At 37.7% G+C, this 26,308-nt stretch overlaps 1 protein-coding gene across 1 annotated transcript in view; it reads left to right on the top strand.

Moving 5' to 3' along the window:
* Window positions 1–8,293: 8,293 nt before the first annotated feature.
* The window catches only part of LOC120535717, a 108,287-nt gene continuing 90,272 nt past the window's right edge, over window positions 8,294–26,308 (top strand). The window contains exon 1 of the mRNA XM_039763731.1: window positions 8,294–8,325. The gene's annotated coding sequence lies outside the window, so the exon portion shown is untranslated. The remainder of the gene's footprint in view (window positions 8,326–26,308) is intronic.

The raw sequence follows: 26,308 nt of genomic DNA, 5'->3' as shown, positions 1-26,308 counted from the left end.
ACTTAAATAGGGCAGAGAGCCATTCCTGATCGTGATTGGCAGGTTGTCATGCCCCTTGAGGAGCCATCCACAGCACACAAGGGATATAACCAAGGCCTCATTCATTTAAAAATGAACACAAAGAAAAATGTACATAATGAACAGAAGGAACATAAATGCAAAAAAATGACAATAAATTAGACATTACAAACAAAAAACACAACTGTGAACTCCAGCCAGCTCCAGCATGCTAGCTGAACCATGGCAATACTGACACAGCATAGTATTGTGGTAAAGCGTATTAAAGGTGTAGGGTTTTATTAAAAACAGTGAGGCAGTGCAGACCCTGCGAGTGTAGGTGTACAGAAGGAAAGCTGTGCTGTCGGTGAGGTCTTGATGAGGGAATTTGCTATTTGTGTGTAACATTTAAGCAGACAGGTAGCACCGCTGTCCCTCACTGGTGCCTTGCATGTTTTTTGCTGCACATGTACTCACCAAGGATTAAATGGCTCTGAGAGCAAGAGACGGGGAGATTGGAAAGAATAACTAAACTGAAAGTAAGACAGAGAAGGAGTGGAAGTAGAATCAAAGATGAGAGAAGAAAATGTCAGGATCCAGGGTGAGCCAAATGCTGAAGAAAGAGAAATGGTGCTCTTGAGGAAAGTTTGCTCCTGCTGAGCATTGCAGAAGAACAGGAGTGCCTGATTGCTCCTATTGCTATAGGTGCTGAAGGATGGTGGTGGGACAATAGAGCAGGGATTGAATTTCCCCACATACTGTATGCTGAGGGATGGTGATGGGGAAAAGAGCTTCTCTTTTGCTAATCAGCTTCTCCATCAGCTAAGCAGACCCAATGGGTGAGCAAATTAGACGGTTTTGATAGAAGGACTACACTGGAGCTCAAGTTCTAAAAGAGACAATCCTGATTGTGTTTTAATTCTTGATTTTAACCTACCTTATTTACCTCTTTATTTTTTGATTTTAACCTCCACAAGGGCACTGTTTTAATCATAGATTATTTATTCATTTATTGAAGACTGCACTGCACTTTTTCCACATTGCCTGTTTGCTTTAGAAGAAACTACACAATACACTTTGTTTTGCACTACTCTTGTTATTAATGTGTCTTCATTGCTCTAACCATTATGGCCATAACTATCAATGACCATTGTTCATGAAGATGCTAAGGCTGTAGGCAACCATAGCATCACAAGCATTACCTATTGGTGCCCACATTATTACACTGGCATAGCAATTTCTCTTTTCTAATGACAGTATATGTATATAGTCCTCTAACAGTATGGTACCAAGTTAAAATATGTACAGTCTCAATTAAAACTGAATCCATACTACATTCTTTTGACAAAGTTACAGTTTAAATTCTATTATAAAAAACAGAATACTTTGAAAGAAATAATAACCAGTTCCTTTTGTGTGCAGTACTTAGGTAAACAAAATTTCATAATAATGGCACATTTACTGCTTTACAAGGCATAAAAAATAATCACAATTATAAAAATAGATAAAAATAAAGGAATAAGGCTTAAGGTTTTTTTTATACACAGTATTCATGTTCATGTAATACATGAAATTTGCCTTCTCAGCTGCATCTGAAACAAAAAAATAAAACACAGAGAAAACAGGTTAAAAGTCACACAAAATTCTAAAATATTTATATTCCTTTGAAAACGATAAGCTCTGGCTCTTTGCAACCCTACACTAGTTGTGGCAAATTTTAAAAAAATAAATATATATACATTTAATTACTTCTATGTCCTGTTTTCCCCAAAAACTTTAAATAAACATGAGGGCCATGTGGTTGGGAGCATGCACTGATACAGCCCATTGCTGCATGAACCCACCAACCCAGATTAGGACCCAAGTGCAGTTGTGCAACAGGTGACACCTCAGCACCATACTAGTTCAAATGGAATGGAACAGTGTGAGGTTGTTTTACAGTGGCTGGAGTGCCAATGCTGCCACCAACCCCTGAGGTTTCCCTGCAAGTTGGAGTAGTGTCATGTAATAGGTGTTTAGAACATTAGATGAGAATAAGCCATTCAGTCAATCCTATCTATTTTTTTTTCCAAAATAACATCAAGTCGAGTGTTGGAGGTCCTGAAAGTCCTACCCTCTACCACATTACTTGATCATTTATCCCATGTACTGTATATACTGCATGGTTCTTCGTGTGAAGAGAAACTTTCTAACATCTCTATGAAATTTTGCCTTAAATAGTTTCTATCTGTGTCCATGTGTTTTTGTTTAAAAACATAATTTTAAAGTAAAAGCCTAGATCCAGTGTACTTGTTTCTTTCATAATTTTAAAAACTCCAAGCGTATCACCTTTAGCTTTCTTGTTGGCTTCTTTACACTGTCTGCATGTACATAGTGATGAGTCCACTACAACTCTTTGGTCCTTTGCATAAGTTATACATCCAAGTTACAGACCCAGAGTGTATTCAGATGTAACATTTGTGCATCATATGTGTAATACTTTGCACTTACATTAAATTTCATCTGCTACTCCAGATCTCTCTGTAATGATTCTGCTCAGTCTATATTATCTGCCATTACAACTTGTTTGGTATCATCTGCTAACTTAACCAGCTTGTTATTTATATTTCTATGTAGATCATTTCTATAATAGACTAAAAATAGCAGAGGTACCAACACTGACCACAGAGCAAAAACAGTTTTAATATCATATAATTCTGAATAGGCTTCTTGCACAGTACCCTTTTGTTTCCTATGTTTTAGCAAATGGTGCACCCATTTGCAAACTACACTCTGAATTTCAACTTCTTTTAGTTTGGTATATACAGTAGCTTCTCATATGAAACCCTTTCAGTCTGGTTTCAGGGTGCAGCACAGCTGTGAATTTGCTTTGCTTCGAGTAACCAATGATTTGCTTATTGCAGCAGACTCTGAACAAACCAGCATATTAATCTTGTTAGATCTTAGTGCAGCATTTGACACTGTCAGAAATTATATTCTACTGTCCAGAATGGGACTGACAGGGCTCTGTCCTCAGCCCTCTGCTCTTCTGTATCTATATGCTTCTCTTTGGCCATATCATTTATAGCTATGAACTGGGTTATCGTTTTTATGCAGATGATACTCGACTCTATTTCAATGTTAAAAGTGAAACTTCATCAGGGTTTACACAGCTTACAACTTGCCCCAGTGAAATTAAAACCTGGATGGAGCAGAACTCGTTAAAATTAAATTGCAACAAAACTGAAACCCTGCAAACTGGCACTAAAGCGCATCACCTTCTCAGTTACTCTTGACAGTGATCTCATCAGACCTACTTTTAATGCAAGGAATCTTGGTGTCATTTTGATTCTTCCCTTTCTTATTCTGCCCACATAAGCCACATTAAGAAACATTCCTACTTTCACCTTTGTAACATATACCATGTTCTCTCGTTCCTCTCCTTTTCTAATGTTGAGAAACTTGTCCATGCTTTCATCACATCCCACATCGATTATTGTAACTCTTTACTGGCAGGTGCCACTTCGATTCTTATATCACAGCTCCAGTTGATTCAAACGTTTGCTGCAAGAGCCCTAATGTGGACCAACAACAACAAGCATATAACACCCATCCTGCTTCCCTCAACTGGCTCCCTTTGTCTTAAAGAATTGAATATAAAATTCTATTACTAACCTACATAGTTTTAAATGGCCTCATACTGGACTGCATCAGTGACCTTCTCCATCACTATGCTGTGCCCCACACTAACCTACACTCTATAAGTTACAGGGCCTTTAGCTGTATAGCACCCAGACTTTGGTATGACATTCCTAAATTAGTTTACTCCATTTATTCTTTTACATTTGTTCAGGAAGTCGTTTAACTTAACCTGACATTCTGCCTCCTTTTCAGTTTTCCTCTCTGTCCAGATGCTCAGGATAATTTGTGTGTGTGTTATATCAGAAACTATGTTATTTGCTAGGCTTTCTTTTAGTACTGAATTTAATGTTTTACTCTGGTTTATTGTATTTTATTCTATTTAATGCCCTTGTATATCCTGTAACTATTTGTTTTCATGTTCTATTCAGGAAACATCTGTATCCCATGTTACATATACCTGTTTCTTTATGAGACTGTGAAGCGCCTTGAGCATGGGAAAGGCACTATATGAAAAAATTATTATTACTGTTAAAGGCTTTCTGAAAACTAGGATAGATAATTTCATATGCACCACCCTGATCACATCCTATTGTTGCTTCCTCATAGCATTCCAGTTTATTGCTAACACACTAACTCCCACATCTAAACTCATGCTGACTTAACACTAACATTCCTGTTATTGCCATGTGCTGCTCACTCTTCTCCATAATAATTCCTTCCTTTAATTTACCTGTGATGCGTGTTAAGCTTACTAGGCTATAATTACTTGGATCCACCTGATCATGATTTTTGTTTAATGCAATACTGTTTGCTATCTTTTTCTCCTTAAGGATTCCCTCTGTGTGAACTTATTTTGGAAAATGTGTGTCAAGGTTTTACTTATTACTAGGGCTGGTACCTTTATCCAAGGAGACTTAAAACATCTAAAAGGTACAACCATTAGGAATTTCACGGTCTGTATCTTAATTTTTCCTTACTGTCCTCACCTCCTCATTTTCTATTATTTTACTACTAAAATACTGAAAGAATATCTTTGGGTCATCATTTCTGTAATATTTCTTTCTAATGGATTTTTGTTTTCCTAATACCCTTTTTCAGACTTGCTTTCATGGTCTCATACCATTGCATTGGTTAGTTTCATAAGTTTTATATTGGATTTTCTTGAAATTTTTTTGCTTCTAGATTGCAGGATAAAATTGCCCCAAATTAAATGTAAATTTTTAAAACGGTATCACTTCTCAACTGTCTCAAAAGTTAAAACCCTTCCCCAGTTTACCTTGTTAAACTTTGCCACATCTGTTCCAAATTTGCCCTACTAAAGTTAAACTTAATGGTTTTAGTCTTGGCATCCATTTTCTGCCAAAACACTGAGAACTCCTTGAATTCTATCATGGATATTACAAAGTACTAAATCTAGACTGGTTTTCCATCTGATTTTTTTTTTTAAGCCAGACACTTGTCACGTCTAAAACTGTTGTTGCTGTACTCTGCCAATTTGAAACGTTAGTTCAATTAATATTTGGGTAATTACAATCCTCCATGACTGATACTGTATCTCATTCTAAATTTTCCTTTTTAACACTATTAAAAAGATATGTATCATACTTCTACCACTAATGCTTTCTAGTCAAATCAAGATTTGCCATCTTCTTTTAATCTGTATTTTACTGTTTTTAGTTACAATATACCATTATACAGGTACTTTACATCAGCCTCATAAATACATACAGTCTGAAAACAAACCTAATCATTTTAGAGTGAAGGTGGGGCCGGAGCCTATTCTAGTACCATTGGACAAGATCCACTCATTCACAGTTCCAAAATTTAGAGTTATCAATTAGCCTAAATCAAGTAACATTGAGATGCAGAAGAAAAACTGCAATAGCTAGAGAAAAGATCAACACACATACACATATGAAAAATATGGGCAAACTCAACACAGACAACAGCTGGGTGCAGAATTCAAACCCAGGACACTATATCCATAAGTTAACAACATTAATCAGTAATCACTTCACTATTGTCCCACTCAACATTAAAAATGTCATAGTTAATATTAAAAGATGAGATAAAAATCTGGTAATGGAGCAGTAAAAGTAGCTATTGATACAGTGGCATCTAGTGACATGTAGTGGAATTGCAAAGCACAATAACAACATACCATTTAAAAGCTGTTTAATCCTATTCCAAGCCACAGAGTACTAAAACCTATCCCAACACCATTAGACACAACACAGAAACCAGTCAATTGCAGGGTCCCACTAATGCATACACCCGCGCTTACCAATTAATATTACTCATCTTGCATAAGTGTGGGAATGTGAGAGAAAAACCAGAGTAACTGGTGGATACCCTCACAGAAATAAGGCAGGCCTATTTTAGTCTATTACTGTTTTAACTGAATATAGGTTATTTCCATATAAATCTAAGTAAAGGAAACATAGGTGTATGCCTGCAATTTCTTGCGCTGGCTATTTTTTTATTTTATTAGACTTTGAAATATCTTTTCTTAGCTCATCTTACTACATTTTTACATAGTTTACATGTACAGATCTCACAAAAATAACTAATCTTTTCTTTTCTTCCTTCACTCCTCTATCCACATTTTATCCTCTAACTTCTACTCCAAGCATTAGATGAGGTAGCCTCTTTTATGCAGGACCCAGGAGTATTTCCAGAATCAGGACATTTTGCATCAGTAGCACTTTTGGGTCAGGTGGAAAATCCACCAAGTAAGGACCACAACTTCCAGTAGCTCCCTCTGGTGACACCAATCATTGCTTCCCAGCTGGATTATGGTTTCCAGTATGTCCTGCAGGTGTGTGTATGGGTATACCAGCCCAGGAATGATACCACGTAGTATATATTGGGGAAGCAAACAGTCTTTGAAGGCTTTTGCCCCCTGTCCATTCATTATACTGGCCTCCCAGCTGGGTATGGATCTTCTGTTGGTCCAACCCCTACAAGATGCCAGTCTATCCATTTCTCCTGCCCCCTGGCTGAGATAGTGTGATAATCCACCTACCAGGCTTTACCACTTTAATGAAAAAAGTCCTATGAATAATGTATATGAGACTTTTCAAAATTCATTAAAAGCACTTACCTGTGTAAGTCATTAAGTGCAGGGTGCGCTTTCGCTGTCATTTTAACTTTGTCATCGGCAGGTTTATGCAGCAGGATACGGGCGATGGGTTGGGTGCACCTCCAGGTCAAGCCTGCTGGAGGACGCTGTGTGTACCCCGCCATAAAGGCATGAGTCTCATCTCTCTAGGCCTGCCGTTGACAAAGAGAGGTGCAAAGTGTTTTAGTTAAAAATGTGCATGCATACATTAGTGTGAGGAGGGAATTCCCAAAGAAAAGAAGTACTTTCTTTTGTAGTGCGTTTCGGCTCTTCCGAGGGAGTGCGTTGGGATGCGCTTGTGAACGCACGCAAGGCCGCTAGGCCTATTTATTAAAAGTCTTGCAAAGGTCGAGAGGAGCACCTATGCAGAAAGTACCTGCATCTGCCTTGATTGGGTAAAGGGAGCAATGTGTTGTGGGATTGGGTGAAGACTTGTGCCCAAAGTACAAGAGGCACTTCTGCCACCATTATGTGGTTGGTATAGCTTGTTTCATTTAGTTTACCAAGCAGTGGATTGTGCTTTATTTTTGTGAATTTCTTGGAAATCGATTATAAATATCTCCTAGTTTAGCTTTATTTTGGTGGATGTGTTTATTTAGATTTTGGGTTTTGGTGTACTTTGTTTTTGTTCTTGTATATATACTTTTGTATATACTCTTGTATATAGACATTTTTGCCATCTTTTGGACTTTGCTTTTTTGTGTAGCTTATTCCTAAACTCTTTTTCTTCATTTATTTTGTGTATATACATGTCTGTCTGTATTTTTTGGAACTGGAAACCTGTCGCACCTGTAAATAAACCCACTCTTGTTTGGAAATACCACCTTTTTGTGTCTGTGTCTCCATGTCTGACTTCCCGGTTGGTCCTGCACTACAAGATGCATACTGTGTGGTCTGGTGCCAACCATGCCACTAAACTGGGTGTCACAGATAGGGAGCACCTTGCCTCTGTTTCTAACTAAACATACGTCTGCCTCCCACCCAGGTAATATAATGGGCAAAACAAAACGGTATAACAAAAAACAAGAGAGAAGTGTTAACAAGGGTGTCCTTTAACAACAATAAATTATTGCCGCCTTTAGCAAGTATAATTGAGGTACATATCTGGTGCATAGAGCCAATGGGTTTCTGAATCTGCAGTTGAGGGATGTAATCCTATTTATGATGAAAGGTCTGACTGTGTTTTTGGGCAAATATTGCAATCCCAAAGGTGCTCTGGGGAGTTAAGGGCAGAAGATAGGGTAGGAAAAGGCAGTACCTGTACATCAGTATTCTGTCTCAGGACAGTTGTGAACACACTAACTGTGAGTGGCCTGGCATTGTTTTGCTATACGGTCAAGTTAAGCTGTGCATAAAATGAGGTACATAAATACTACTGGCCTGGTTTGTTTTTTTACTGTGCAAGTTTTCTTTTACTGCATGCACAACTCAAAAGTCAAGTCCACACCTGCCGCTGACTCACAGCTCTGAAGCCAATTGTGTTTCTGCCTGGCCAATTACAAAGCTTATAGACTGCTAGGAAAGGGGGAGGGTGACTTCCTGTGTCTACCTGGCCTGAGGAATGCAGTTCAGAGAGCTCTTCTGAGGTAAACTAGTGATTTTATACCACCAAACCATGCATTGGGAAAGTATGCAAAATATTGGAAAAACCTGTTGAAACCCAATTAATGAAAGCGAAAGAATAAGAGACTGAAATAAGGATAAAGCGTGAAGGACAAAGTAAGTTAAGATAAACTTTGTTTCAGTATAAATTTAATTCTTAATGGAGTGTGTGTATGCTGTCCTGGATACTTGTTTTTTTCTTGAGTTGTTAATTATATTCTTCACTTACAATCACTACAAAAATCAAATCTAAGCTAGTGAAAAGTTTTTATGTCAAGTCATTAAATCTTGTTTTCCTCATTGTAAGATTTATTGAGTTATCAATGAAATACTTGGATTGCTTTTATTTAGTAAACAAACTGCCAATGTGGTAAGCAAAATTTACTAGACAAGATTTAATAAAATAAGCTAAATATTTTTAGAAACACATTTCTTGATAAGTCAATAAATCTTACAATAAGGAAAACAAGATTTAATGGTTTGTTATAAAATTCCTTCACTTACTTAGACTTTTTTGCAGTGTAATTTTTTTCTCTAAACAAATAACTTAATGCATCTTAAATAAGCTATTTTAAAATAATAGTGTTCTGGAAATAGTTTGACAATGTTACCTAAGTCTAATAAAAATAAATAACATTTATTGCCTGTTTGCTTAAAATAAAAAGTAGAGTGCTCCATGCGTAATACCTGATATCTTTGAACTTTGCATCATAGTGAATAATTGTAAATGAATTATCATACACCATGATAAATATGACTTCATGATTGTAACCTTTTAGGCAGAAGATTTAGATTTATATTTTAAATTTAACATTAAGTAGGTATAACTGCTGCTGGATTTTGAACAGTATAGATTGTTGTAGTAAATATCCACAATTGTATCTCTCTTACTCAATCAACATTTAAACAAGTAAAAAACAATGGTCATAGTCCCTTCTAAATGACACAAAATAAGACAGGGAGAAACACTGGTATATCAGTCACTTTTATTTAAATATTTATTTTTCTTTTATAGTCATGTTATTTGTTTTGTTCATGAATGTATTCATTTTTGAAGCTGGTTATATTACATATACAGACATGTTAGACTTTGCCATTGGATTTTACATTTGTATAGTAGTTAATTAGTTAGTCAGTCATTTTCCAACCCGCTATATCGTTATACAGGGTCACAGGGGTCTGCTGGAGCCAATCCCAGCCAACACAGAGCACAAGGCTGGAACAAATCCCGGGCAGGGCGCCAGCCCACCGTAGGACACACACATACCCACCCACACACCAAGCACACACTAGAGACAATTTAGGATTGCCAATGCACCTAACCTGTATAATCTGTGGGAGGAAACCAGAGCACCCAGAGGAAACCCATGCAGACACAGGGAGAACATGCAAGCTTCACACATTGAGGACCCGAGAAGCGAACCCAGGTCTCCTTACTGTGATGCAGCAGTGCTACCACTGTGCCACCATGCCTCCCACGGTAGTTAATTGATAATGATGAAAACCTTATTCAGCTTAAATTCCTTTAATACTGCTAAGCAATACTTGTAAGCCCTACACTGACAAAGTATTTGCTTTTGTTTTCCACATCCAATCATTTACTGATCCTGCTGGGTCATAGCAAGCCGCATATCTTTCTGTCAACAATGAGTAAAACAATAATCACACATGGATAGGGAACCAGATTACTGTAGAGTATCTGTGTCCCATTATGTCTATTTAATGTATTTACAGTAGATTACATTTATATTAATTTATTTAAAATTAATTTAAAAACATTTTAAAATATTTTTCAAAAGAAGGTACACATGTGTAAAAAGAAAAATGAAGGAGTTTAACAAGTGCTATTATTATTATATTATTGTATTATGTAAAATGTAAATTCATAAAAGATACTTTGCCAGTTACTAATACATAACATGAAAAAACATTGTCAAACACACTCTATCCAATTTAGGGTTAAGTGTGGCCAGAGCAGAATGCAGGAACCAAACTTAGACTGGACACCAGTCTACCAAATGCACTACTAACACACATATCCATTGGTATTAATATTGGGGCCAGTTTAATATTGTGCATTAACCTAATACACGCGTATATGAGATGTTGCAGGAAAATTGATGTATCCAAAGGAAAGCTTACACAGACACAGAGAGAATATGCAGACTTTGCACATATAGTAAATGAGCAGAGGATTCAAACCCTGGATGCTGGCTCCATTAGGCAGTAATGCTACTGCTACACCAATGATTGAACTCTAAATAGAACAGGGTGTACATCCCCCACCTGCAGCTATCTGTGTCCAATCGGTTTTAAAGTATGAACATTCTTTTAGATCAGGATCAGCATGTTCAATAATGCCACCTGAGACAAGGCATATTTTTGGTCCTCACCCCCAACACACCCCTCCTTCTTCTTTTTCTTTTTTCGGCTGCTCCCGTTAGGGGTTGCCACAGCGGATCATCTTCTTATAAATCTTTTTGTCCTCTGTATCTTGTTCTGTTTTCTGTGGTTGCGGTCTGCACAACCACCACCTAATCAAAGCACCATGATGTCCCTACATTGATGGATTAAAGGCCAGAAGTCCACGTGACCGTCATCATCAAGTCCTTCCATGAGAACCCTGAATACAATGAGGACTGATCATTTATGTTAGATAGAATGCCTAGAGGGGGCTGGGCAGTCTCATGGCCTGGAACCCCTGCAGATTTGATTTTTTCTCCAGCCGTCTGGAGTATTTTTTTGTTTTTTCTGTCCTCCCTGGCCATCTGACCTTACTTTTCTTCTATGTTAATTTGTGTTCTCTTAGTTTAATTCTTACTTTGTCTTTTTTTCTCTTTCTTCATCATGTAACGCACTTTGAGCTACATTATTTGTATGAAAATGTGCTATATAAATAAATGTTGTTGTTGTTGTTGTTACACCCATCACCTACATGTCCTCTCTCACCACATCCATAAACCTTCTCTTAAGCCTTCCTCTTTTCCTTTTTCTTGGCAGCTCTATCCTTAGCATCCTTCTCCCAATATACTCAGCATCTCTCCTCTGCACATGTTCAATCCAATGCAATCTCGCCTCTCTGACTTTGTCTCCCAACCGTCCAACCTGAGCCGACCCTCTAATGTACTCATTTCCAATCCTGTCTATCCTTGTCACACTCAATGCAAATCTTAACATCTTTAACTCTGCTACCTCCAGCTCTGTCTCCTGCTTTCTGGTCACTGCCACCATCTCTAACCCATATAACATAGCTGGTCTCACTACCAAAGTACTCCCAGGATAAAGTACATCCACAGAACAACTGGCTAAATAAAAATAAATTATATTATTTTGGTAAAAAAATAAAGGATTAGCCTAAAATTAATAAAACACAAAAAAAGAGATTAAAAGATACTAATGTAAAACTTCTTCAGCTATTCTATTTGACCCAAATATGAGTTTTGAGATGGTGAAATTGAATATGAAACAAAACTTGGCTGTTTCCCTCATCTCACATGCTTCTCCATGTACCCTGGCAGTGTCAGTTCTCTGTTGCAAAGTAAAAGGCACCTGTCCCCAATAAATTAAACACATGAGTTGCAAATTAAAGAGACAGTTAACACACATTGTACCTGTGACTGACATCTCAATAATGTTTTAGAGGTTTAAAATATTTTACAAAATGACAATTAATATATACACAATATGATATGTAAAACAATGAGGAAAATGAATGCCAGTATCAATTACTGACCTGTACCTTCAAAATATGCATGCTCCGTTTTGATATTCAGATGGTAGCAGTGCTGCAAATCAGAGATAATTGCAGTCCTCAGAAATGTGAAACTGAAAATATTTCTTTCATTTATTAAAAGCAGAATATAAATTACACACTAGATATGTATGTAACTCTTATAATTCATACTTTTATTTATTTATTTGTATTATTGTTTCATAATGTAGAAGATCAGCCTCAACACAGACAGACACGGACTCCAGATGTCGAAAGCACATACATTTTATTCCTGGGCACACAACACAATACTCAGCCGAATACAGTTCACAGTCCTTTAGACTTCCTTTTCTTCTGCCGCCTCTAGCAATTAGATAGATAGATAGATAGATAGATAGATAGATAGATAGATAGATAGATAGATAGATAGATAGATAGATAGATACTTTATTAATCCCAAGGGGAAATTCACATAATCCAGCAGCAGTATACTGATACAAAGAAACAATATTAAATTAAATAGTAATAAAAATGAAAAAAAATTAAAATAAAATTAATGTTCGCATTTACTCCCCCGGGTGGAATTGAAGAGTCGCATAGTGTGGGGGAGGAACGATCTCCTCAGTCTGTCAGTGGAGCAGGACAGTGACAAAAGTCTGTCACTGAAGCTACTCCTCTGCCTGGAGATGACACTGTTAAGTGGATGCAGTGGATTATTCATGATTGACAGGAGTTTGCTTAGTGCCCGTCGCTCTGCCACAGATGTTAAACTGTCCAACTTTAATCCTACAATGGAGCCTGCCTTCTTAACAAGTTTGTCCAGGCGTGAGGCGTCTTTCATCTTTATGCTGCCACCCCAGCACACCACCGCGTAGAAGAGGGCACTCGCCACAACCGTCTGGTAGAACATCTGCAGCATCTTACTGCAGATGTTGAAGGATGCCAACCTTCTCAGAAAGTATAGTCTGCTTTGACCTTTCTTACATAGAGCATCAGTATTGGCAGTCCAGTCCAATTTGTCATCCAGCTGCACTCCCAGATATTTAAGGTCTGCACCCTCTGCACACAGTCACCTCTGATGATCACAGGGTCCATGAGGGGCCTGGGCCTCCTAAAATCCACCACCAGCTCCTTGGTCTTGCTGGTGTTAAGGTGTAAGTGGTTTGAGTCACACCATTTAACAAAGTCTTTGATTAACTTTCTGTACTCCTCCTCCTGCCCACTCCTGATGCAGCCCACAATAGCAGTGTCATCAGCGAACTTTTGCACGTGGCAGGACTCGAGTCATATTGGAAGTCTGATGTATATAGATTGAACAGGACCGAGAAAGTACAGTCCCCTCTGCGGCGCCCTGTATTGCTGCACACAATGTCAGACCTGCAGTTCCCAAGACGCACATATTGAGGTCTGTCTGTAAGATAGTCCACAATCCATGCCACAGGTGTGAATCTACTCCCATCTCAGTCAGCTTATCCCTAAGGAGCAGAGGTTGGATGGTGTTGAAGGCGCTAGAGAAGTCCAAAACATAATTCTTACAGCACCACTGCCTCTGTCCAGGTGGGAGAGGGATCGATGAAGCATATAGATGATGGCATCCTCCGCTCCCACCTTCTCCTGGTATGCGAACTGCAGAGGGTCGAGGGCGTGGCGGACCTGTGGCCTCAGGTGGTGAAGCAGCAGCCGCTCCATGGTCTTCATCAGATGTGACGTCAGAGCAACAGGCGGAAGTCATTCAGCTCACTAGGACGTGATACCTTTGGGACAGGAGTGATACAAGATGTTTTCCAAAGCCTTGGGACTCTCCCTGTTCCAGGCTCAGGTTGAAGATGCGCTGTAGAGGACTCCCCAGTTCCAACGCACAGGCCTTCAGCAATCGTGGCGATACACCATCTGGACCCGCTGCTTTGCTGGCACAAAGTCTTTTCAGCTCTCTGCTCACCTGGGCTGCTGTAATTGTGGGTGGGGATGTCTCACCTATGCTGGTATCAGCAGAAGGATGGTTGGAGGATGCAGTACTCCGAGGTGAGAGTGGGTTACTGTGATCAAACCTATTAAAGAAGTTGTTCATTTGGTTTGCTCTCTCCACGTCTGTCTCGATGGCGGCACCCCGCTTCGAGCTGCAGCCAGTGATAATCTTCATCCCATCCCACACTTCCTTCATGCTGTTGTTCTGCAACTTCTGCTCCAACTTTCCCCTGTACTGCTCTTTCGCCCTGAGCTGGACTCGGAGTTCCTTCTGCACGCACTTCAGCTCATGCTGATCACCACCTTTAAAAGCCCTTTTCTTCTGGTTCAAAAGGCCCTTGATGTCACTTGTAACCCATGGCTTGTTGTTAGCATAGCAGCATACTGTTCTTACTGGAACTACAATGTCCATACAGAAGTTGATGTAATCAGTTGTGCATTCAACAGCCTCTTCAATGTTCTCACTATGTGACCCAAACAATATATCCCAGTCTGTAGTTCCAAAGCAGTCTCTCAGAGCCTGCTCTGCCTCATGGGACCACTTCCTGAATGAGCGTGTAGTTGTAGGTAGCGCCTCATTCTTGGTTTGTATTGAGGCTGAAGCAGAACCAGGTTATGATCTGCTTTCCCAAGCGCAGGCAGTGGGGTGGCACTGTATGCATCTTTAACGTTTGCATATAGTAGGTCAATAGTCCTGTTTCCCCGAGTGTTACAATCCACATACTGGGAGAAGGCAGGTAATGTTTTGTCCAGCGTTACATTGTTAAAGTCTCCAGCGATTAGCACAATTCCACCACACCAGGAAGCACTCTGGGCATATCTGGTTCCTGTTCCAGCAGCACTTCCTGATTTGGCAGAAGTGATGCAGTCCATGGCTCAAGAACCCTCCAGGTGCCCCCTGGTGGTGGTTGCAGACCCCACAGGGATGAGCTTCCCAGCTCTGTATCTGTGGCCTTGATGGAATCCAGGGAGGCTGCCCTCTTGTGTCCAGAGAAATATATTGCTCCTCTCCCAGTCCTTCCTTGTTCCATGCGTCCCGGTGGCTCAAGGTCCCTGGTCATCTGCCACAATAATAATAATAAAAAAATACTCTTGTTTAAAAATGTCACCCTGATCAAAGTGCAATCTGAGATTGATTGATTGAGAATTGAGAATGATTACCTTACCTTCTAGTGAAATTGGGTGTTGCTGAGTGACAGATGAAAGGGTATTGGATTTTAAATGCTGCATTGGCAGATAAACCCTGAAAAAAAAGCTTAAACTAGTAATGTATAGTGTGTGAATTAATAAACCATAGCAGTGTTTTATATAAGACATGGAAATTATATCTAGATTTACATATTTGAGATTAAAAAAGACTGTCTTATATTGTAACATCACATTGTGGAGGAGCTATCAACAAATGTATTTACTTTTTGTTTCTTTTCATGGATTTCTGAAGGATTTTTGGAGGTTACTTCTTTGTGTACACATGCATTGTTGATCTGTAATAAGGTATTAATAGTAGCACTCAATAAAACCTAACTTAATTCACCCTACCATGGGCATGATTCTTTGAGAGGTTATTTCAAGAGCAGCTATTGGTTGTCATTTTAGACCTGTGTTTAAGAATTTACATTCAGGTTCATTAATTAAAACGTAAGCATAAGGCTTGTCATCCTCATGTTGTTCATCAATTTTAAAACCTGAAAGTTGCATATTTGCTTTTGTCCACCAGATCTCTTCTTAGTGTGAGCTATTCATGGCAGATAATGTCTCAAATGTCTCTAAATATAAATTTATAGTTCCATCCTACTAAAGCTTAGTCGGTAAAGAGGGTCTTGATCATGGGAGCTATCACATAGGATTAGGAACTTTAGTTGGAAGTAGTGATAGTGTTTGTAATCTTACAGTGTGATGCCTTGGTTGCTTGTAGTCTTCACACCTTCTTCTTCAGCTTAGTTGTAACTCACTTTTGTCAAACAAGACTGACTGACTGACTCTCTGTCTCTGTCTCTTTCATCTTCTCTAGCTCCTTCTATGCCCTTGTTGGTGTAGGTGTTTTGCTTTAACAACCTACAGAACAGTCATGGGGAACAGCCGAGCCATTTGTCACCTGTACTTTAACAAGCAATTAGCTTGCCTTCCTATTAAACACTACACAGCCACATTGCTTCACAGCAGTGTGTAACCACACCCATTAGCCCGAGCCACACTATTCTAATTTTAAAATCCTGCACCACTATAAACCCTTTCCTTGCTTTAAAATATAAAGTGCTTGTTGAACTGTAAGTGTGCAAATGAAGCTCTATCTTTTCTAGTCATTTTGGGTTTCAATGCTTCCTTCTGGTCATAAGCTTTAGATTTTGATCAAAAGAATGTCCATATGGTCTGTAAGCTTATGCTGTTTTCACATGCTATAAAACAGTTAGGAGGAAAAGTTTCCCAATACTAAATGTCATGTGAGCATCCTTGAAAGTGGTAACTTCCACTGGAACAATTTGGAGAAAATGTATATGATAAGCTGTGGCGTAAGATTGACTTTCTATCTTATTCAATAATCTAAAGTAAAAAAAAAAAAAAACCAAGTCAACCAGAAATGTAATTATTATGGTCAAATTCAAATAGGACCGATGCAATACATCAGTAATGATTTTTGTTTGCCTTTTATTTTCACAAAAAATGCATTTTGTGCTGACCAAGAGGAACTTCAACAGAAACTTCACTATTCGTTTAAAATGCTGACCGGAAATTTACATGAACACAGGAAAGTGGTAAGGTGGTATATTACAAATGACAAGTCTGAAGTTCACTTTGCATATGAATGCAGCACTACTCTTTATGAAAAAGTGAGGAGTTCAGAAATATCATTGGTTTTTATAGATCAAGAGCATGTTGAGGTGGTTTGGTTTGGTTTCTAGTAAGAACACTCTCAGAGTCTCCTGTGCAAGATATGTCCCACTATAAGGAGAATTTAAGCAATGTTATTACTTCCTGTAGGGATTATACTTGTTGGATGTACTGGGAGTGTCTGGAAATTCCCCAGGTGGAGCTGGCAAATGTGGATAAAAAAGGATAAGTAGTTACAGGAAATCAACAACTTAATCAATGAATGTCTACCCTGAGATTTCAAAATGTTCAACATATACTTTTTATCTAAGATAGTGTATGATTGGGCATTTAGTAATGTATGATATATATATAAAATTGATCAATGGAACATCTTCAGTTTGCCATTTTTGTGAAAAAGCAAGTGCAATAAACATAAACTAAAAGAAAATTATTACATAAGTAGAGAAAAACATTTTTTATGCGTTCCACTGTTCTCAGATTTTTAACATATGGAACATAGTCACACAATGCAAAATGGTGCTACAACCAGAATCACCAATTCAGTTATAAATATACTGTATATTAATATATCCATTTGCTGAACCAGCTTATTTACTGTACTTCACAATCACATAGGGTCGATTCTAGACAGGACACGTATTAATCATACTTTATGCATATACATCCAAAATGGGACAATTCACAGATGCTAATTAAACTTATTCATATCTATAGGCCACAGGAGCAAAACTGGAAAACCCAGAGAAACACACAAGGGTAATAATTATTGTGGTTCTGCTTAGCTTTGTAACAAAAAATGTAAAGTCTCACAATAGGTTAGCAATGTTTTTCTGTAATGCTAACAAACAAATTTTCACAACATTGCTTATAATAAAATTAAATATAGAAAAACTTGTTTTTAAGCTAATCAATGAAAGAATATTTTGTAAGCCTGATTTTGGCATGTTGCTTTTGTAGTGCACGTAAGCACAATGTTCAATAATGGACTTGGGCCTTTTTGATTACAAAAGACAGGTTAAAAAAGGATTGTTTCCTGACTTGTGCTTGATGTTGCTGTTCAGTTCTTTAGAACATGACATCTAAGAAACCTTGAGATTACATGCCAGCTATTTAAAAGTTGAAACACAAGATTTCAAATGTAAATGTCAGATAAAAATGTAGCTGATGGAGGCAACAAGCCATTCAGTAACAGGCTATCATCTGGTGGCTAATGGATGTGGGAGGATTTGACTTGTTTGCTGATAGGAATCGGAGCTTTTGAAAAGAAAGATGACTTTTCTATTAAGATTGCCACCATAAGCAAATATATATGAAGTAGTCTAAACTTGTAAAAGGGATTGATTTAATTTATTTAAAGCAAAGATCAAGTTTTGATTTAACATGCTGTACTCAATAAATGGTTAAAAAAGTATAGTAGGTTCACTCCTGTGCCCTCCTCCTGTATTTTTTTTTATCATTGCAGCTATCAAAAACTGGTTCTTCAAACATATTGGAAAAATGAGAGATACATATGCTGAGCTAAAGGGGTCTCATTTTGAGTTTGAGCTTGGTATTGATATTAAATGTAGTCAAGTCAGTTTAATTTTTGTAACAGAATTAAAACTCCATTGCAAACTCAAATGATGAATTCAAAAAAAAATCTACTGTCATGGCCAAACGGGATTTGCACAATTATAAACCTGGAAAAACAAAGTGTCAGTTTCTCGTAGAATATTATACATTACTGTGTATATATACACACACATGTGCACACACACACACACACACACACACACATACACAAACTTTCTCTCACTGGCCACTTTATTAGGTACACCTTGCTAGTACAGGGTTTGAACTTCTTTTGCCTTCAGAACTGCTAGAATCATAGCAACAAAGTGCTGGAAACATTCCTCAGGGATTTTGGTCCATATTGACATGATAGCATCATGCAGTTATTGTAGATTTGTCAGCAGCACATCCACAATGTGAATCTCCCATTCCACCACATCCCAAAGGTGCTGTATTGGATTGAGATCTGGTGACTGTGGGGGCCATTTGATTACAGTGAACTCACTGTCATGTTCAAGATGATCTGAGCTTTGTGACAAAGTGTGTTATCCTGCTGGAAGTAGCCATCAGAAGATGGGTACACTGAGGTCATAAAGGGATGGACTTGGTCAGCAATAACACTCAGGTATGACATTTAAATGTTGCTGAATTGGTACTATGGGGCCAAAGTGTGCCAGGAAAATATCTCCCACACAATTACACCTCCGCCACGAGCCTGAACCATAGATAGAAGGCAGTATCCATGCTTCCATGTTTTTGATAAATTCTGACCCTACAATCCGAATGTTGCAGCAGAAATCAAGACTCATCAGACCAGGTAAAGTTTTTTCCAATCTTCAGTTGTCCAATTTTGGTGAGCCCATGCAAATTGTAGCCTTAGCTGCCTATTCTTAGCTGATAGGAGTGGTACCCAGTCTGACAAGATGCTCTTCTGCATACCTAGGTTATAACGAGTGGTTATTGGATTTATTGTTGCCTTTCTTTCAGCTCAAACCAGTCTTTCCATTCTCCTCTGACATCTGGCATCAACAAGGCATTTTCACCCAGACAGCTACCGCTCACTGGATATGTTTTCCTTTTTCAGACCACCCTCTGTAAACCATAGAGAGGGTTGTATGTGAAAATCCCTGTAGATCAGCAGTTTCTGAAATACTCAGAAAAGCTCGTCTTGCACCAACAACCATGTCATGTTCAAAATCGCTTAAGTCACCTTTCTTTCCCATTCTGATATTTAAACTTCAGTAAGTCATCTTAACAATGTTTACATGCCTAAATGCATTGAGTTGAGGCCATGTGATTGGCTGATTAGATATTTGTGAGTATATATATTGTGATGAATGTCCTGCAAGACTTTCCGGCCCTCATCCCCTGGCCGCCAGGAGAAGCTCTCCCGTCAGCATGGACGTGCCCCAAGTTCCAGCAGGGCTGTGTATAAAACCTACAAAGTCCATGAGCCCATGGATACCTTGGGAACCACAGGGAGTTGACTGTGAGTTGAATTATATTATCTTTTGGTGACATGATTGCTATTGCATGTGACCATAACTGATTCAGATACAATATCAGTAAGGTTGTCCTAGATATTTATGACTTTTATAGAGATTCCAGTTACTGCAGTTATCCATGCTTGATTTTGTCTAATTATTTTTATTATTATTGTATGATGAATATAAAAGAATCATTTATATTAGAAATATTTTTGACCACTTATTTTCTTTGTCATCGTAGAACTGTAGTAGTTTAGTAGAACTAATCTGTGCCTGACTATAGTCTGCGCAGTAGTGAATATACTGTATGTAGAAAGAAAAGGTTTTCGGTGACCATTAAAATCTCAATATAACACCTTCCAATAAAAACATGAAAAATTTACAAACATAGCAAATATACCATAATTAATCAGCAACAACTAGTGGACATGCCTCAACAAATACCTAAAGTGTCTGTCCATGTTTTCCCTACTGTTTCCATTATGCTTGTCAAAATGACTGATACATGTCATGCCTTGCTATTTTTTCTTTTCCAGTTTAAAATTATTTAACTGTAGTAAGCATTTCTGAATTTTGCATTGCTGGATGAGTTACACCCCTTTTGCAACATCTTTCAAAGATTTAAAGCCTAAAGTGCTGTTCTAGTGAATCTTAAAAAAAAATTCAATTTCGTGAATTTTTCATTCTCTTGCCTCTTTATCACTTCTTCTCTTGGGAATTGTTTTTGCCTAATGTGTTGCCAGACTTTGGCTATCACCCTCTCTACTTTGACCAACTACTTTTTAGACAGACCACCTAAGTGTGCTGAAATTCAGAAGATGCTTTTGTTTATTCTGCCAAGGTGAGCATCTTCTTTGCTACTTGTTGGTAAAGAGCACTTCTGTTATAATCCATCATCTTTAGGTAACAATATGGTAAGCTTAATCAAAGGCACAATATTATTTTATCAAGTAGAGAGTTTGCAGTAAAGCCTACTGCTAATAAGAAATGGGAGAACCTCTTTCAGATGTGCTTACATTCATTTATCTGATGCAGACAAAGTATCAGAAACAGAAACAATCTTCATAATGTGCACCATTTGTTGAAACTTAATAACATTTCACATAGACATAAAGGAATATTATAGTGCAGAGAGTAGTGTTGCAGCCTCACAGATCCAGAATTGAAGTTACAGTATATGCCCAGATATCATATGTGTGAATTGTACATATTCTCCCTGTGTCTGCATGTAATTTCCTTTGGGTACTTCAGTTTCACTCTTGCATCTCCAATGATGTCCTGGTTCAATTAATTAGCAGTTCTAAACTGGACTCTGTGTGTGTTTGTGTGTGAGTTGGCCCTTCGATGGACTGGTGTCCTGTTCAGGTTTTATTCCTGCCTAGCACCCAGTGCTGCTAAGATAGACTCTCACTCCTCACTATGCCGAATTTTGTAATGTGGGTTGGAGAATGTTATGAAAAGGATTAACAACAAATGTTTTTACATTTTATTTTAGTGAAGATGGAAATAAACAGGAAGCATAAATCACAGCAATACATTTAAAGGAGTAAATAAAAATGCACACAATGATATAGAAAAACACAGTAGTCAACAATCAGTTAACACAGAGAGGAAAAAAAAAACAGAGATACAGATATAAATGAATCAGAACTCCAGAATGCAGAAGAATCAAAAAATAAAATTGTTAATAAAAATAATAAAGAACTTTCCTTGTTAGAGTATAGAACTATCCTGACATTCACTCATTTACATAGCATCAATTTTTGCTTTGTATAGTAAGATTGAATCACAAAGATACACCAAAGATGTGAGCATGAGGAACATACAAACTATGAAGCCACTAGGATTCAGAAATTAATATTGTTACACAAACCTCAGTTTCACCAGACACTTGCTCCTCTCACCACAGCTTCACTCCTGTTCCTCTGGCACTGAAAAACGTTACCAATTTTCCTACTGAAAACCAGAAACATGAAGAATGCAGTGCATGGCTGTATTTGTTTAGCTGTTTAGTGTAGCTCTCATATAATATGTTTAATTTGACAATCATTTCTCAAGAACTAATCTAAGATGATAATATTTCAAAATAATTATGCTTGTACTTTGAGTCTTTAAGAAATACTTCAATCACATAAATAGCAATGTTTCTGTATATGTCAGGACAATGTGACATCTAGCTTGCATTATCTAGACATTTTCTGTCTTTGTTCATAAATACAGCAAACTGCAAAGTTTTTAAGAGTTATACGTGGTCTCGACTTGGAAAATGGCTAAGAGGACTTTTCTGGGATTCTTGACTCAGCTTTGTTTAGAATTTATGAGAAAATGTCTGATATAGCCTGAATACTCAAAATGAACTCTCTGAATGCTTCTAAATGAATTCTTGATGACTTTAGTAGACTCATATTGTACAAACTGTGTAATACTGTTATATTTATAATGATTTCCATTGGAAAAATAAAGTTTTGTACTTGTTTACTGAAATATACTAAATACTCATTATGCCGTTTACAGAACACTTTTTGCAAGCTCTGGTTATAATGTACTCTTGTAACTGACATTCTGTTGACTCATGAAGTGAGGAATGATGCCAGTAAAACAGAGTAGGATTCTAAATGAACATATCTTTACCTCTTTACATAGATGTTTAACTTTATGTTGGTAAATGTGTTTGAGGGGATTTCTGTTAAATCAGATCTTTGATCATGTTGTGCAATATTACCATCAGTATGAATCTTGTTGCACTCACCAAAACCACAGGGTGGTAAAAAAAATAGAAAAAAGTTTCATATGCAGGGAGATTGTGCAATGAATTAAAAAATACTGAGAAAAATCAAGAAGTATGTAATGTTAAGAGGAATAAACTTTCCTGTCTAATGTGAATGCACCTGTGAAAAAAGAAAATGAATAACTATAACATTATATGTGGTGCTAATGGCCGTCTCTTAGCAAAAGAATTAGTGCTTTCTTATTCAGACTGATATTCTGATAGTTAATGGTCATCAAGGCAATCTTTCATTGAATGCCACTGATTAAAAGACTCATGTTTTAAGAAATTATTTTGATTATTTTGTCTTTCGATAACGTTTACAAAAGACCAGGTGCAGATTAAATTTTACAGTACATTTTCTCTTTTATCTTTGAGTCTGCTCTGGATCAGAAGAATTTACTTGTTTTATGAAAATGTACCATTATATTGAAATTTACTAAATAACTAAAGGCCTGTTAAGATCACATATATAGTGATTACAGGGTTTGAAAATATTGTAAGAAACTATATATTAAATAGAACCCTGTACTATTTAGAACTTCTTCAGTTTGTTTATGGTCTAAGGTTGGAGATGCCGTTATAGTGTTGAACTGATTTAAAAATATTTAAAGGGTGATAAATTCCATGGTTCTTTTATTATTATTATTATTATTATTATTATTATTATTATTATTATTGTAAATAAAAATCCACCAAATATTTTTAGTATTTTTTTTTTGAATGGACACTTGAGTTTTTGCATAATACAGCACATCAAATCAAAACTGGCCAGTGGTTATCTAATGTATGATAACACCTAGGCTATTGTCACCCAGCATCTGTAGCATTTTACTGTGTAATGACAACTATAGGAGTTCTTTCTTAGTCAGACATCAACTCAGATGTGCTGATAATCATCTTATTACAGATGAGAAAGAGTATGAACTAGTCTTGGTGAGATTAAAAGTTGTGATAATTCTTATTTCCAACTGAATATGGTAAAGACAAAAGAGATGGAAATTAATCTGAAGAAACAGATAACATCTCATCACACTACAGTTATTAAAGGCCAAGTCATAAAGATTGTGGAAGAGTGTTAAATATTTGAGTCTGTTTCTTGACTACACCTAAAGGATGAAAAATTTAATGAGTGCATATTCCTGAAATGACTGTAAAGACCTCTAATATTGCCAACAGTAGTTTCAGTAACTAAGAATATTTTGCACTTGGTGTCATCTGTTGGTATGAAAATGCCAGAATATCAAATTGAAGTTTGTTATAGAATACATTAAACATCTGTAATAAATGTATAGAATGCAGTGTCACAAAAAAGGTACACTGTTACATTCAATTCATCTTTATTGTCACTAAACACAGCACAAGTACCATGACAGTGCAATGCACTTTTGAATCTAACCAGAAGTGTAAACAGATGTTAATTACAAATAATTATATAAATATAAATCAAGACAGCACTAAGGGATTGTACAGATGAGAGCAAGTCAAGTCTACATACAGAATGATTAATGAGAGTTAAAACAGAATATGGACAGTGAATACAGTAAGTATAGTATGGCTAGAATAGAATAAATTCAGTAAAATACGAAAACATTGTAAAAAATAAAAATAGTAATGTACTTGCTGTTGTATAGGTACAAGTACTGCAGAGTCCTGATTGTTTTAAGGCATTAATAGTTCAAGACTATAGTGAAAACATGATAGACCAGTGGTGGGTGCAGACTCTATAGGTGTACATGTATTTCTTAAGATGAAGTGGGAATGGTGGATTTTGAGCTCAGCAGGGTAGAAGCTGCTCCTGAGGCTGTTGGTGCTGCATTTTGACGTCTGTACCACCTCCCAAAAGTTAAAAGGGTAAACACGCCATGGCTGGTGTGAGAGGTGTCCCAGATGATGCTAGTTGGCCTCTGCAGGCACCTTTTGCCCTGGAGGTCCTCATTGGCAGGTAACAAGACAACAATGATGTGCTGGACAATTTTCACCAAATGCTACAGAGACGTCCAGTCAGCTATCATTCAGTTACCAGGCCATACTGTAATACAATTGGTCAGAATGCTGTTGATGGTGCAGTGGAAGAAACTCACTATTATCTGACAATACAGGTGGGCTTTCCACAGCCTTCTCATTATTCTGGATAAATAGTATATAGTATAGTGACCAACTCACCCAGAATAGTGCCAGTGAGTCCCATATATATAAGACATTGAGAAGGGTTGGGGCAGCCACCCGTATAACTTTTCCCAGCTGCAAAACTGATTCAATAGAACAGACATTTTCACATAACTGAGTCCAAAACAGAACTGATTTAGTATAAACAAGATGGCGGCTTTAAAGGCCAGTAAGGGAAGTGATGTCATCAGGGCAAGGACCGGAAGTGACGTCGTTCGCTGCCCCGGAGCCAAGTGGGATTTTCCTAGAATGGTCTGTAAGAGATTGAGAAGGAGAATTAGTGCACTTCGCCACCCCCTGGTACGGCATGAAACCACATGTACTCAAGCCCTTTAGTTGTCTCCTAAACACATGTGTGTGACTATATATATATATATATATATATATATATATATAACCGCAATTCCAATGAAGTTGGGACGTTGTGTAAAATGTAAATAAAAACAGAATACAATGATTTTCAAATCCTTTTCAACCTATATTCAATTGAATACACTACAAAGACAAGGTATCGAATGTTCAAACTGATAAACTTTATTGTTGTTTTGCAAATCTTCAATAATTTTGAATGTGATGCCTGCAACACGTTCCAAAAAAGCTGGGACAGGGGCATGTTTACCACTCTGTTATATCATCTTTCCTTTTAACAACACTCAATAACCATTTGGGAACTGAGGACACTAATTGTTGAAGCTCTGTAGGTGGAATTCTTCCCCATTCTTGCTTGATGTACAACTTCAGTTGCTCAACAGTCCGGGGTCTCCGTTGTCGTAGTTTGCACTTCATAATGCTCCACACATTTTCAATGGGAGACAGGTCTGGACTGCAGGCAGGCCAGTCTAGTACCCGGACTACAAAGCCACGCTGTTGTAACACATGCAGAATGTGGCTTTGCATTGTCCTGTTGAAATAAACAGGGACATCCCTGAAAAAGATGTTGCTTGGATGGCAGCATATGTTGCTCCAAAACCTGTATGTACCTTTCAGCATTAATGGTGTTTTCACAGATGTGCAAGTTACCCATGCCATGGGCACTAACACACCCCCATACATTCACAGATGCTGGCTTTTGAACTTTGCACTGATAACAATCCGGATGGTCCTTTTCCTCTTCGGCCCGGAGGACATGACGTCCATGATTTCCAAAACACAATTTGACATATGGCCCACTCAGACCACAACACACTTTTCCACTTTACGTCAGTCCATCTCAGATGAGCCCGGGCCCAGAGAAGCCAGCGGCGTTTCTGGGTGATGTTGATATATGGCTTTCGCTTTGCATGGAAGAGTTTTAACTTGCACTTGTAGATGTAGCGATGAACTGTGTTAACTGATAATGGTTTTCTGAAGTATTCCTGAGCCCACATGGTAATATCCTTTACAGAATGATGTTGGTTTTTAATGCAGTGCTGTCTGATGCTCCTTTTATACCCAATCATGACAAACACATTGTTTCCAATTAACCTGTTCACCTGTGGAATGTT

This window comes from Polypterus senegalus, chromosome 9 (assembly GCF_016835505.1).
Source record: "Polypterus senegalus isolate Bchr_013 chromosome 9, ASM1683550v1, whole genome shotgun sequence".
Lineage (NCBI taxonomy): Eukaryota > Metazoa > Chordata > Cladistia > Polypteriformes > Polypteridae > Polypterus > Polypterus senegalus.
The sequence above is the reverse complement of the archived record's forward strand: the minus strand, read 5'-3'. Positions and strand labels throughout refer to the sequence as shown.